Raw genomic sequence first — 12362 nt, forward strand, 5'->3', positions numbered from 1 at the left:
GATATTCCTCATTGTGCTATGCTGGCTAAAAAATATATAAATTATAAAAAAGTTAAAATTATAACCAAAGTATTGTCCATCCATAGCCGCTACTTTTTTGCATTTTTCAGTCAATATCATCCATCTCGAAAGAACGATGTATCTTTTGAAGCTATCCAATAATGGACCAATTCTTTTGATATCTTCATACGAAGTACTGCTCTGCTCAGACAAGTCACGACTTATATATTGGGAGAAGTAGTAATCAGAACGAGCAAGGTCTGGAGAATAAGGCGGGTGGGTTAGCACTTCCCGTTTTAATGTTTCCAAATATGTTTTCACCGGTTTTGCAACATGTGGTAGAGCGTCGTCATGCTGAAGAATACCATTGTTATGTCCTTGCTCGCATTCCGACCGTTTTTCAGTTTTTAGTCAATTACAGTCGATAGCCATCCCCATTAATGGCTTCAATAGGTTCTAGCAGTTCACAGTATACCGCACCAAGCTGCTAATACAGAGCACTAGCTTCGAGCCATGCATATTTGGTATTTGATGCATGATCTGGTGGGAACCATTATTTTTATTCTTTTACACAGATGATCATCGGGTAATACCTTTAAATCCTTGTGTTTTCAAATTTGTTGGTTGTCTAGAGGGGTCCTTGTATTCGGTGTCCAAATCGCCACTTTTAAAACGTCAATCACATAATGAAATCGATCGAACACGTTTGCCATAAGCTTCACCCAGCATTCGATGATCATCATTCATCTGCCTTTTCCTTCAAATTGAAATAAAAAGTAAAGCTTTTCGAAAATGCGATTTACTCGGTACACATTCAGGACTTTAACGCACTGAAAAAATATTTTGTTCAAACTTAGATAAAATGACACATACTTAAAAGTGAAGCAGTGAGACTTCAAGATGAAGTTAGTTACAAATGTACGTGATGCGACTTAATATACAGTAACAGGTATCTGTTGTAAATCCTTCAAAATTAATGTATAGGCATCCAGTTTCATAGTAATCAGAACATGATGGTACTCCGAACTTATTGAACAATCTAACGTAAAGACCGACAGTACATCCATGTCAATCCGATGTATTTCGATCAATAGTTTCTCCGTTGATTTTAAGACAATAGACGGACGAAGAAAAAAAAAGATACTGACTCGACAAAGAAAAGAACGAGAGCCGAGGAATAGTCGCGAAAGCCCGGTCCTTAAATGGTCGTAATCATCAGTCAATCCGAGGCTTTCAGTCGTTGGAGCTTTCGGACAATAAAATACCGAAACCGAAGATAGATTGTTCCGAATAAAAACGGGAGATAACCATGCCAACAATAAAAATAAAGAGAAACAGACCTGGGTCTTTTAAACTGCCCGTCGCCCGTCTCCGTTCCTTGCTTGCCGGGGCCGCGACGGTCCGAGCCATTCGTTGCCCCGGGGGCCTTAAGACCTGCCTGGTTGCCACGTCTATCCGCTCGATCTGTCACGAAATCGCGGGCCGTGTATAGTGTTCCTTCGGTACAATTGTTTATTGCTCTACTAATTACCGTCATGCGGAGTTCATCTTGATTAAAATAAATATTCTTTTATAATTTTTTTAAATTAATGTATTAATCAATTTCTCCTTTGATCTCCCCTAACTCTAAATTCATTTTGTGAAATATAATGCAAAGCTAATTATGTTCTTGTGAATATTAATACATGTTGAAACATGATTTTTTTACAATTTCACGAATATTTTTTCTTATATTTTTACCAATATTTGACATCAACACTTGAAATGAAATGAGATGCACAAAAAAACAATAACATTACATGAACAAAAACAAACCTTAAAACACAATATTTTCACATCACAAAATGTTCGTACAAGCAACTTGAAAGTTTTAGATAATATATTTCGAAAATATCATAATCGCAAATATTCATATTCAATTGAATTTCATTTGCACTTCAGAAAAATATAAATTAAACTAAATATATATGTGAATATTGACACTAAATAAATGTTAAGCTTAATACAAACAATAAGTTTAAGAATAATTTCACAAATATTCTGTAAAATTAAATATTTTTTGATTCACTAGAGACAGTTAATATTTTGTTCCATCACTATCAATATTCGTAATCAAGCAAAACTAATATATAATAGCACAAACATTAATTTGGTCATGTATGATTTGTACTTCACAAAAATACAAAATTAGCAAAAGCATATGTGAAATTTTACATGATCTTTGACGTTATATAAACGTTAAGCTTCAACAACAAAACAATTTTGAGAATAATTTCAAAAAAAATGTGTAAAATGAAACATTTCTAAATTAACTCGACTACTACTACTACTACTACTATTAGACAGTATTTTGGATAATAAAAACGGTTCAAACGTTCTATAACTACCAATATTCGAAATCAAGTGAAACTACATATCACAAAAATTGATTTTAACACTGAATTTCATACTTCACTTTATACTTCACAAAACACAAATTTAACTAAAATATATTTGAAATTTGAAATTATGCTTGATATTATACAAATGTTACTTTATACAACAAAATTATTTTAAAAATAATTTCACAAAAATTGTGTAGAATGGAATATTTTTTAATGAACCTCATGTACTTTATATAATAAAAATATTTCTAATGCTCAATAACTAATATTCAAAATAATATATAATTAACCAACATATATATGAAATTATACTAACGTTAAACTTAAACGACAAAATAACTTTGAGAATGATTTTTTAAAAATCGTATAAAATGATTTTTTTTAATTAACTATAAACTTTATCAATAAATAAACTCATACAACCTCATATAACAATAACCAGAGAAGTACACCAATAACAGTTGCTCCATCGTAGAAAAGACATAAACGAAAATGATAGAAATTATTATCTGTATTTAAATAAAACATATTTAATGAAATGTTTCTGTGATTTTACACGATTATATCTGATTATAATTTCACAAATATTGCAGATAGTGTAATAGGAAGTTGTATTAATAAATATGATGTAATGGCGAATGCGCTAATATTTTTGTGAAATATAATTAATCAAAATATATTTTGTTTCACAGTATATTTTCGCAAAAAAATAAAATAGTTGTGTTGTTGTGAGTGAGACGTGAGACCGAAACGTCAAGCTCGACAACGTTGCATGGTTGTGCACATATCCATAGCAGAGTGATGATGCAACCCAACGTATATCGTTTGGTTCCAAGTGCAATTAGAGCAGTTTTGCTTTCTAATCCATTTTCTTTGTCTAGCGATGGACCATTTACGAAGCAGGCGACGGCGACGACGACGATCGAGTCCTCCCTCACAGTTTAAACGCTGGTAAAGGCGGTGATCAGGCCCAGTCACGGGCATTGTTTTCCTTGTTTGGCTCAGTAAAAATCGACCTTTTTCTGTTCACGAACCGCGCCGATATTTCTTCCTATGCTGGCAGCACTGTTGGTGGTACTTTGGTACCATTTTCCTTTAATGGCCTTACTTGGTGCGGTATTGTCTTTGATCATGACATGATTTACACTGCTGAGGATTGGTACATGGACTATACTGCAGAGGTGATGTATAAAAAGAATGTCCTGGTCTCTTCGACACATTGATTGAAATTTTAAGGAGTCTCAATTTTTTGTTAAACATGTTGAATTTATTCTAACATCTATGAAATTCTCCAGGGCGGTAGTCATTTCCTTAAGGATAATATCACTACCTATAGTATAAAATAATTCCTGTTGAGGAATTATATAGCATTACTACAATTAGCTATTTTCTCGTGTATATATCTCGTGTATCAGTAGATGTTTAAATTCGTTGACTTTTCAATCAATTTAATATGAGCAAAAACTGTCACTGAACATGATCGATCTGTTGTTAAATTAAGTGAAACAGTACATCAAACAGAAATGGAGAGAGTACATTTATTTAGCACTCTCTATTGTTAATGAGAAATAAAAAATATACATAAATTAGAAATATGTATTACTAAAACCCTTCATTGAGTCTAAATATTTCCTAAATATTAAGAATTTTGACAAAAAATTAACCAATAGTTGTCCACATCTTTGGCCATCCTTTATTTTTATTCTCTCAACATATTATTATGTAATTTTTATTTGCTTCATTATTTGGAGATGACACCAGTTAAGTTAATCACTACATAGTATAAAACAAAGTCGCCTTTGCTGTCCCTATATCCCTATGTGCGCTTAAATCTTTAAAACTACGCAACGGATTTTGATGCGGTTTTTTTCAATAGATAGAGTGATTCAAGAGGAAGGTTTATATGTATAATACATGCATAATATACTAAGGCAACATTGCTAATTTTAGAGGTTTCTAACGTGATGTCGTAAATTAACCTATTTTTTTAGGCTTATTTAGCAATTAGCAAAAACGCTGCCTAACCCTACGAGTTAGATCAAATTAATGTACTACAGTATTGTACACGATAAAAAGGTCTACAAAAAAGTCCGCGATGGTATATGTTTATCTTTTAGGGATAACCCACATTAACCATTTTTATTGTTTACTTTTTACGTGAGAAAATGGCTTATTTACGAAGCTATTTTAAGCAATACGGCATTAATCCTTATCGAATTAAGTACCTTAAATACAGTGTGCAATTAATATAGATCAATATGGTTCCTTACAGCATGTAAATTAAAAAATATTTTCGGAGATATTACAAATTTAAAATTTGCGTTTAAAAATGTGTAATGTAATAAAAATTGTATGAATTTAGATATTCCAAAGATAGCAGGAAATCTTCATAGTAAGTATAGGGGAAGAGGAATTGTTTTACTCCAAATTTAATGCGTGCAGGCCAAGGGCAGTAATGAATGAACCAAAAATACTGGATCGATTTTAATCATGTTTTCATTGAGTGACACTACTTTCCTTACTACTACTTTCCTTTTGTAGTTGTGAATTGCCACAAGCAAAACGAGTACTGGATAAATAAATCAGTATGTATTTTGTAACATTTACACACTTCATGTAAGTTTGTGCGGTTTAGTACGTTTCAACAATCTGATTTCTTGATTTTCTAGTAGTTTTACTGCTTCTAAGTTATGTGATTTAGTAACCTTCCTTCACGTTTTGCGACGAAATCATCGATAACTTCGTGGATCCTTTTAATTTCTAAGTTATCGTGCAGTTCTTAAGCGCCAATAATTAATCGACGAATTGTTTTGGCAGCTTGTTGGTTGCAAGTTGGTTATCTAAGACCACTATCGTCCGACTAACCAGTACAATTATTTAATTTTAAGTCTGACTGCTCAGCTTTTTGCCTAACGTGCTATTTCCAATTTCATTTACAACCGAGATGGATACAAGGTATTCTGCTTGACAAATCGGACATTCCTCAAATGATATAATTAGGATACTGTCTTTTCGCCACAACGCAAAATTGACAATGGATAGATTGCGAGCTTTCAAGCTGTATTTTCCAGTTTCTAGTCCATTTCTAGAACTTGTTGGCTGCCACTTGTAGTGTTTCTTTTCCATTATAACAACAAAATAAATCATAAATCTCGGTAACGTAACTTTCTATGTCCTCTAATATTTTTGTACTTCTAATTTGCTTCACTTTATCACTGTATACTGGACAACATTTAAGAAATCATCGCGTCAGAATATGTCGTAATTACACTCTTCAAAACTAAATTCTAGCTACTTCATTATTATTTAGTTAATGTAATAGTTCATTTAATTTTTTTAAATAAAAATTGTTTTTAAAAGATATTTTAAATTGTGCAACGAAAAAAAAATTAAATCATAAAAGTAATTTGATGTATGAGTGCTCGTCACATAATCGTCACTTAAGTACTCAATGATTGAGGCAAAATTAGTTTCGTTCCTGATAAGTAGGAATCAACAGGACACGTACCACGTGCATTTAACGTTCTGGGGTTTAAGAAAAAACCTCTAGAAATTGATTCGTGAATAACCGAAGCTATTTACGTGGGCTATCCATGCGAAAGGGTCCCTCGACATCGGCCAACCGTTCTTTACGATGGTACATTTTATCATTTGTACCTAAAACCCATTCAAATGATGCCATCTTGCTGCCGTACTCTGGGTACACAGTGTTTCGCCAATGCACGTATATATTGCGATATTATCAGTTTGCTTTATTCACTTCTGTTCGTTCGTAACGTTTCTTTTTTTCCTTACGTCTGCCCTCGCCCCGCAACGCCATCCTGCTCCTTTCTCTGCTTCTATCACGCCTCTATCTGTTATTACGGCGATTTCTGCGTCCGCCGATGGTCGATGTATAAGGGTTTCGAAAAAAAAAAGAAGCGCCGCTATGGTTTACCTGTACTAGTGAAAATTTATGAATGAATACACCTTTGTATATAGATGCAAACAGGAAACTAGTCGCTTATAATTCAAAGCTACATAAGCGAAGATTTGGATAAGCCTCTTTTCGTTTTATAACAGTATTTTTTAGAATTTTAGTGAATAATCATTAAAACAATTAAAATTTGATGTTCACTATTCTTTACGATCTAAGCAATGCTTTATTAAATTATTATATAATGATCCTAATCCCAAAAAATACATCAGAAAATCACCATGAGTCAATATTACAACAACAACCTCAAATATTCAGGAATTGTCATCACAAAACATAGAAATATACAATGGGAACTTAAATGGGCACACCCATGTTTTGCGCGTCCGAATCACTATACGGCCAAAAAATATTACAGATTTCCTTTCTTTTTTTCAATTTGAAATTTTGTGACAGGTTATATTTTTTCCCATTAATGTGTATAATTGTAATGAAATTTGTTGTTATGACGTTATTTTTGTTACATTTAAGGTAAATATTATTTATAATGCAAAATTATAATATAAGTATAATTTTCCAAGTCGAATAAAATTAATTCTGCTCTAGCGAAGAAACGGTTTTTAAAATTAAATAATGATAAACTTCAGGAAACCTCTTATGATCTTCTACATGAAATTTTCGGACAGGGAGTATGTCCTTCATTAAAATCTACATCGACAATTGAACTGAAATCCATGATATATTCACAGATCATTTTCCTTAACCTATCGAAAAGGAAAATGTGGCTACAAGTTAAATATTGGAATCAGCGGTTGCAAAGCCCACATTAGAATATTCAGAACGAACGAGTACAAAGTACAAATATCGTATTTTTTTCAAAGGGAGTAAATTGAGAGGTTTTAGAACTGAACATCATAATACATGTTTCTTCCCAGATACTTTTGAAATAGATGAATATATGCCTTCAACTTCATGTTGATAAGAATAGACTAAGTACTACTTAATTTATTTTTTTCAATTTATAATATTTAATGCAATAAGAGTGTACAACTAGGAAATAAATAGTTGTCCGATTAAATATTGTTTTTTCATGTATTTTCATAATGTTTTATACACATTTTAATATATATATATATATATATATATATATATATATATATATATATATATATATATATTTAAATTTCCCCTGTAATATAAATAATAATTTTTAATCCTATTTTGAATTTCTCCCTGTAGTAAATAAACCCTCTTTGTGTACCCTCATGTGGCTTGGATGAACAAAATAACTTATATACAAACACTACGAACTTTATACATGGGAGATCGAGTCTAAGTTTTCTCTGTGATTGTCATCGATACACAAGTGAAATATATTTATTTTTATTGGTTATATTTAAATATATTGGTGGCAGATGAGCGAAGAAATACGGTGTTATACAGATACTGAGCTGTAGATAATATAAGAATTAGATAAGAGCTCAATTATTGTGGTAATATGGTGAGATGGTAGGTTGAGCATTCGCTGATGACTCGGGATCAGCGGTTATTGGTAGTAAGCATCGATTTCAAACATAAAACAATATTTTTCGAGTCTTTATTGTCATAAAATTAAAAAAAAACGAAGAAGAAAGAATCTTAGACTTTCCCAGCTTTACAACAGTTATAACTTCAGCTATTAATAAGTCTGATTGTTATATATTGCAATTATATCGTAAATAATTCAATGTAGTGGAAAAAGCAAATCTCGTAAGTGGTGTGACTTAACACAATGGTGCACTGTATTGACATTTCTGCTAATTAATCAGATCCGGGTAAAAAGAATGAAATAACCGAACGACCTTGCCCAAGGCTGCTTGCCTACCAATGGAAAATAGAATGAAAATGTTTATACGACTTACGGCGTTTCAGTTCACTAGATCGCGTTCATTCTCTTTTTTTTTATTTGCATTTTCAGATTGTATGGGATATGGGGATAATACGTTGCGGTACTTTGTTCTTTTATGACTATTTCGCAACGTTTGTAACATGAAAGTTCTGATTAAATTATGTTGATTGGTTATTACAAATTATCCTCTTGGCGTCACAGTGATGGTGAGTTCGAATCATAAATGTCTATAAACAATATTATAATCCAACAAGGAATAACCATCTCCTGGGATGGTTTTTGAGTTAATCATTTATCAGTAATTCGGTAATTATACTTAATGAAGAGATCTACACTTCTATGGTGATATTTTTCTTAAATATAATTAATTCCAAATAATACTGTTAAATTGGCTGGGGTTTTAGGTATCTATCACAAATACTAGGAAGCTGTTCTGAAACGCAATGTTGGCCAATTAAAGTTACCACTTTAGAAATTATAGAATTCATTATATAGAATATAAATTCATTTGAATATGAATTTATATATAGCATATTATACATATAAGTAGTGTTTCTATTGCCTAGGAGTTATCAGGAAAAAGATAGGTACAAAAAGAAGTTGGATGTATGGATGTCACACGAGTTAAACAAAATGGCCTTTGGTGGGATTGACAATGATTGACTATGAGCTATTCCTCTGCGAACAAATTATGACCACTAGAATTTATTTTTACTGTACCTGTTATTTTAAAAAATTATAAAATTCGTCAAGACATTACTGAAACAAAAACTTATTTTGGAAAAAATTCAAAGAATAGACGGAGGTCGGGCCAATACTATTCATACAGACAGGGAAATTTTCAGTTAAAAATATGTAGTACACATAAAATAATTTCTTTTCCTATATAGCAAATTAAAAAATATTTTAAAGATATTTATTATCCTCAATTGGCAAGAAGAAGGTTATGAGAATTGTTACTAGCAGCTGCTTCATTTAAAAGTCTAATAGAGTCAGTTATTGTTCAAGTGTATATGGAAAATCATCTCCAGTTTGTTCATTATATTTCGAAATGGTTTATCGTTAAGACGAATACGCCATTTAATTTATTCATGAATATCGGTTTCTGTATTTGACCATAACCGACTCGAGGCTATCAACAATAGATTACAATGCATCGTTGCATAGTTTTAAATAATAAGAAACCCACTCAAAAATAATATTCTTAAGGTCTAATTGTTAGAAAACGAGGAAATAATAATCGATTTTTGAATGAATGTAAAATATACTTTATCCAACATCGTCGAAGCAATTGGAGAATATTTAGATACAAAATAGGACATTATTCCGTTCAGACACTCTATTAGAAACACTATATTCCGCGAAGAATTGCAGCTGTTTTAAGAGCAACCATTTTGTCGATACGATAAATGTCGATAAGATTAAATACCAAACGTAAAATTGTTAAAACAACTCAAAGAATACAAAAAAAACTTTATTTTAATCAAATTATCATTAGCACATTTCTTTTGCGACGAGTTAGTCCCCATACACTGACATAAAAGCAGAGAAAAACCATCAGCAACTAAAAAGATATAGTGTTTGATTAGTTTAAAACCAATCTAATAGCCCTATGGATTTCCCATCGCCATAAAGTCGTTATGCCATCGTTGGACGCAAGAAAATGGCGTTCTCCAGTCCCCCTTTAAGGTATTCAGCGCAATATTACAAACTCGAACAGAGAATACGGTTTTTTCTTTCACATCAGTTAGTCGGGATGTCGGAAACGGTCGTTTCGATTAAAATTAATGAAGCGATTCCTTTATTTGGTCCTGGCCGGCAAATGTACACGCGTTAGAGTGTCGATAAGGTGCTGAAAAAAAAAACGAAATTGTCCTCAGGCATCGAAGGAGGATTCCAGATCGAAGTAGAGACAATTGGCCAAACTAAATGAAGCGTTATATAAATTATCATTATGCATTGAGTTGATTGAAGCATTAATTAATTAAAGCAACGTTATATATTTATTTTGTTATATTTAATATGCATGAAAGAAGCGGTGAACAATTAAGTGATGAAGAATTGGGAAATGCTAGTCTTTAGAGTGTCAAACACTTCAAAAAATATCATTGGGATTTGATTTATCAACAACACGGGTTTAAAAGCCTTGATACACAAGGGCGGAAAATGAGTATCTTATGAACTCAAATCCAAGAACATTAAGGGGCGTTTTTTAATTTCCAGACTGTTGTTTCAAGTGATATTGAAGTGGCTGCTGAACGATGAAAAAGAAGATGTTTTATATCATAAAATCGTTCGAGGTGATTCTTTGCAAATATCCAATATGTAAATGTTATAATGCAAATATTACAATACACTATCACTGATGAATGATAAAAAATAAAACCGTAGCTGAGTTTCATATTTACCAAGAACTACAAAAACTGAAGCATTTAACTGATAAAAAGACACGGTATTTTTGAGAACTATGCCTGCTGTATTCTACAGTTGTCACTCGATTCCAATACCATTTGTTTTGATCAATAACATGGCGTATCTGAGCAGAAATTCATTTCTTTTGACGATAGCAAAGCACCTTCGCTTAAAACTACTTATTAGAAAATTCTAAGAATTCCGATATTTTCATACCATAATATAAAGAGTTTTTATTACATGCCCATAAAAACAGATAAACAAAAAATAAATTAATTAAATTAACCATGGCTCATCACATCAGCGTTCAAAATAATATAAATAAAATTATCCATAACATCGTAAGGAAATAAAATAAATGGCCTTTAAATTTGGTTACAAAAAATTATATTGACATAACTATAAATGTTTCCAACTCGGATCTTCTCAAGAGTCTGTAAAATATTAGATTGTACCTGGTACCTCAGCGACCGCAACTCTACAACATAATCGATTTCACACCAACTACTTCCTGTTTTTGCAGCAGTTGCCAATATCGGAATCGTTCGTTGACTATTTCACGATAAAGCAGCGATCATTTCGGTCAACGATATAGTTTTTGTGGTCGAAAAGGAACCCTTATCGCTAGTTAAGCGGTGAGAAATGAAGATACAAACATTCTGGTTGTGAGAAAACCCTGTTATCACCGCAAAACAACATTCAGCCACAGTTGGAGATAGCTGATTAGAATACGAGAGTAATATTGACGATTTTCACACGGAATCGGTGGTAAATTGTTCTGGTTCAAAATAGGAAACGGGATATTTTCAGAAATGATAAATAAAAGCCAAAGTACAGATTGGCTTTAACTCATAGAACGTCATTATATATATTTATAATCGACATCAATGTTCCTTTCCACATTAATCCTCTTTTACTTTAGTGGTGATATGTGACAGTTAGGGAAAGTGACTCTTGGGTTTTAATCGCGTTTTACTCCAAATTACTTTGTATAACATGCTTGATATGACATATTAAATCATATTACTTACAATTTATTTCAAATGTTATCAATCAAGCCATTTTATTGACCTTATTATTCTTAACCTTACTATATATTACTATTTTTCTTCATACAGGTAAAACATCAAATTATATGTTACTAACATTCAATAATTGCATATAAATCTGTGGAAAAATTTTAATTTGAAACTCAGCAGAATATAGATTGACTAATAAAATGTAAAAAATCGAGAATCATTGTTCTTTTAGATAAATTACACATTATATTTTCTAAAACTACTAGTACTGGTTAGTCATCACGATCTAATCCCAACATTATCAAAATAAAATCTTCGATTAATCACTCATTATCGCTATGTAGTCAGTCAAGAACTGCAGTATGACCTAGAGTTCAAATGGATTTATGAAATTATCCAATATGTCACTTTAAATCATGAACTAAACTAAACTATAGCAACGTAGAGCTACTGGATAATACAGCAGGAAATTAGGATATTGAAGCCAAACCAAACGACCAGAAATCGTGGCATAGCGTATAAGTGCTACTCTTAACAATTTAGTAATTTAGGAAATATATACTGATGAATACGCCCTGCACTTGTATTTCTTATGTATTGAAGCAACTACAACAGAACAATAGTAATATTAATAAAAAACGTTATCGAAAAAGCTGAAAAAGTCGTAACATTCGAATTAGTTCAAAAACAATTATTGACGTTGTATCCCAAAAAATACTTTAACCATTGAACTAGCAAAATCA

At 31.8% G+C, this 12362-nt stretch overlaps 2 protein-coding genes and 1 long non-coding RNA gene across 5 annotated transcripts in view; 1 reads left to right on the forward strand and 2 right to left on the reverse strand.

The window, feature by feature from the left end:
* Positions 1–12362, forward strand: part of CCDC151 (Coiled-coil domain containing protein 151) — a 170421-nt gene that overhangs the window by 79984 nt on the left and 78075 nt on the right. The window lies entirely within an intron of this gene.
* Positions 1–12362, reverse strand: part of N (neurogenic locus Notch protein) — a 153945-nt gene that overhangs the window by 70509 nt on the left and 71074 nt on the right. The gene's annotated exons all lie outside the window — the stretch shown is intronic.
* LOC143196054 (uncharacterized) lies at positions 2493–6221 on the reverse strand. Its single transcript, XR_013005653.1, has 2 exons — positions 4535–6221; positions 2493–4209 (listed from the first exon to the last, which is right to left on the reverse strand). It is a non-coding gene; the product is annotated as an uncharacterized LOC143196054 (long non-coding RNA).

The sequence above is a fragment of the Rhynchophorus ferrugineus genome, unplaced genomic scaffold, assembly GCF_030347505.1.
Source record: "Rhynchophorus ferrugineus isolate W39M unplaced genomic scaffold, kcgeb_rfMv2 rfM4, whole genome shotgun sequence".
NCBI lineage: Eukaryota > Metazoa > Arthropoda > Insecta > Coleoptera > Curculionidae > Rhynchophorus > Rhynchophorus ferrugineus.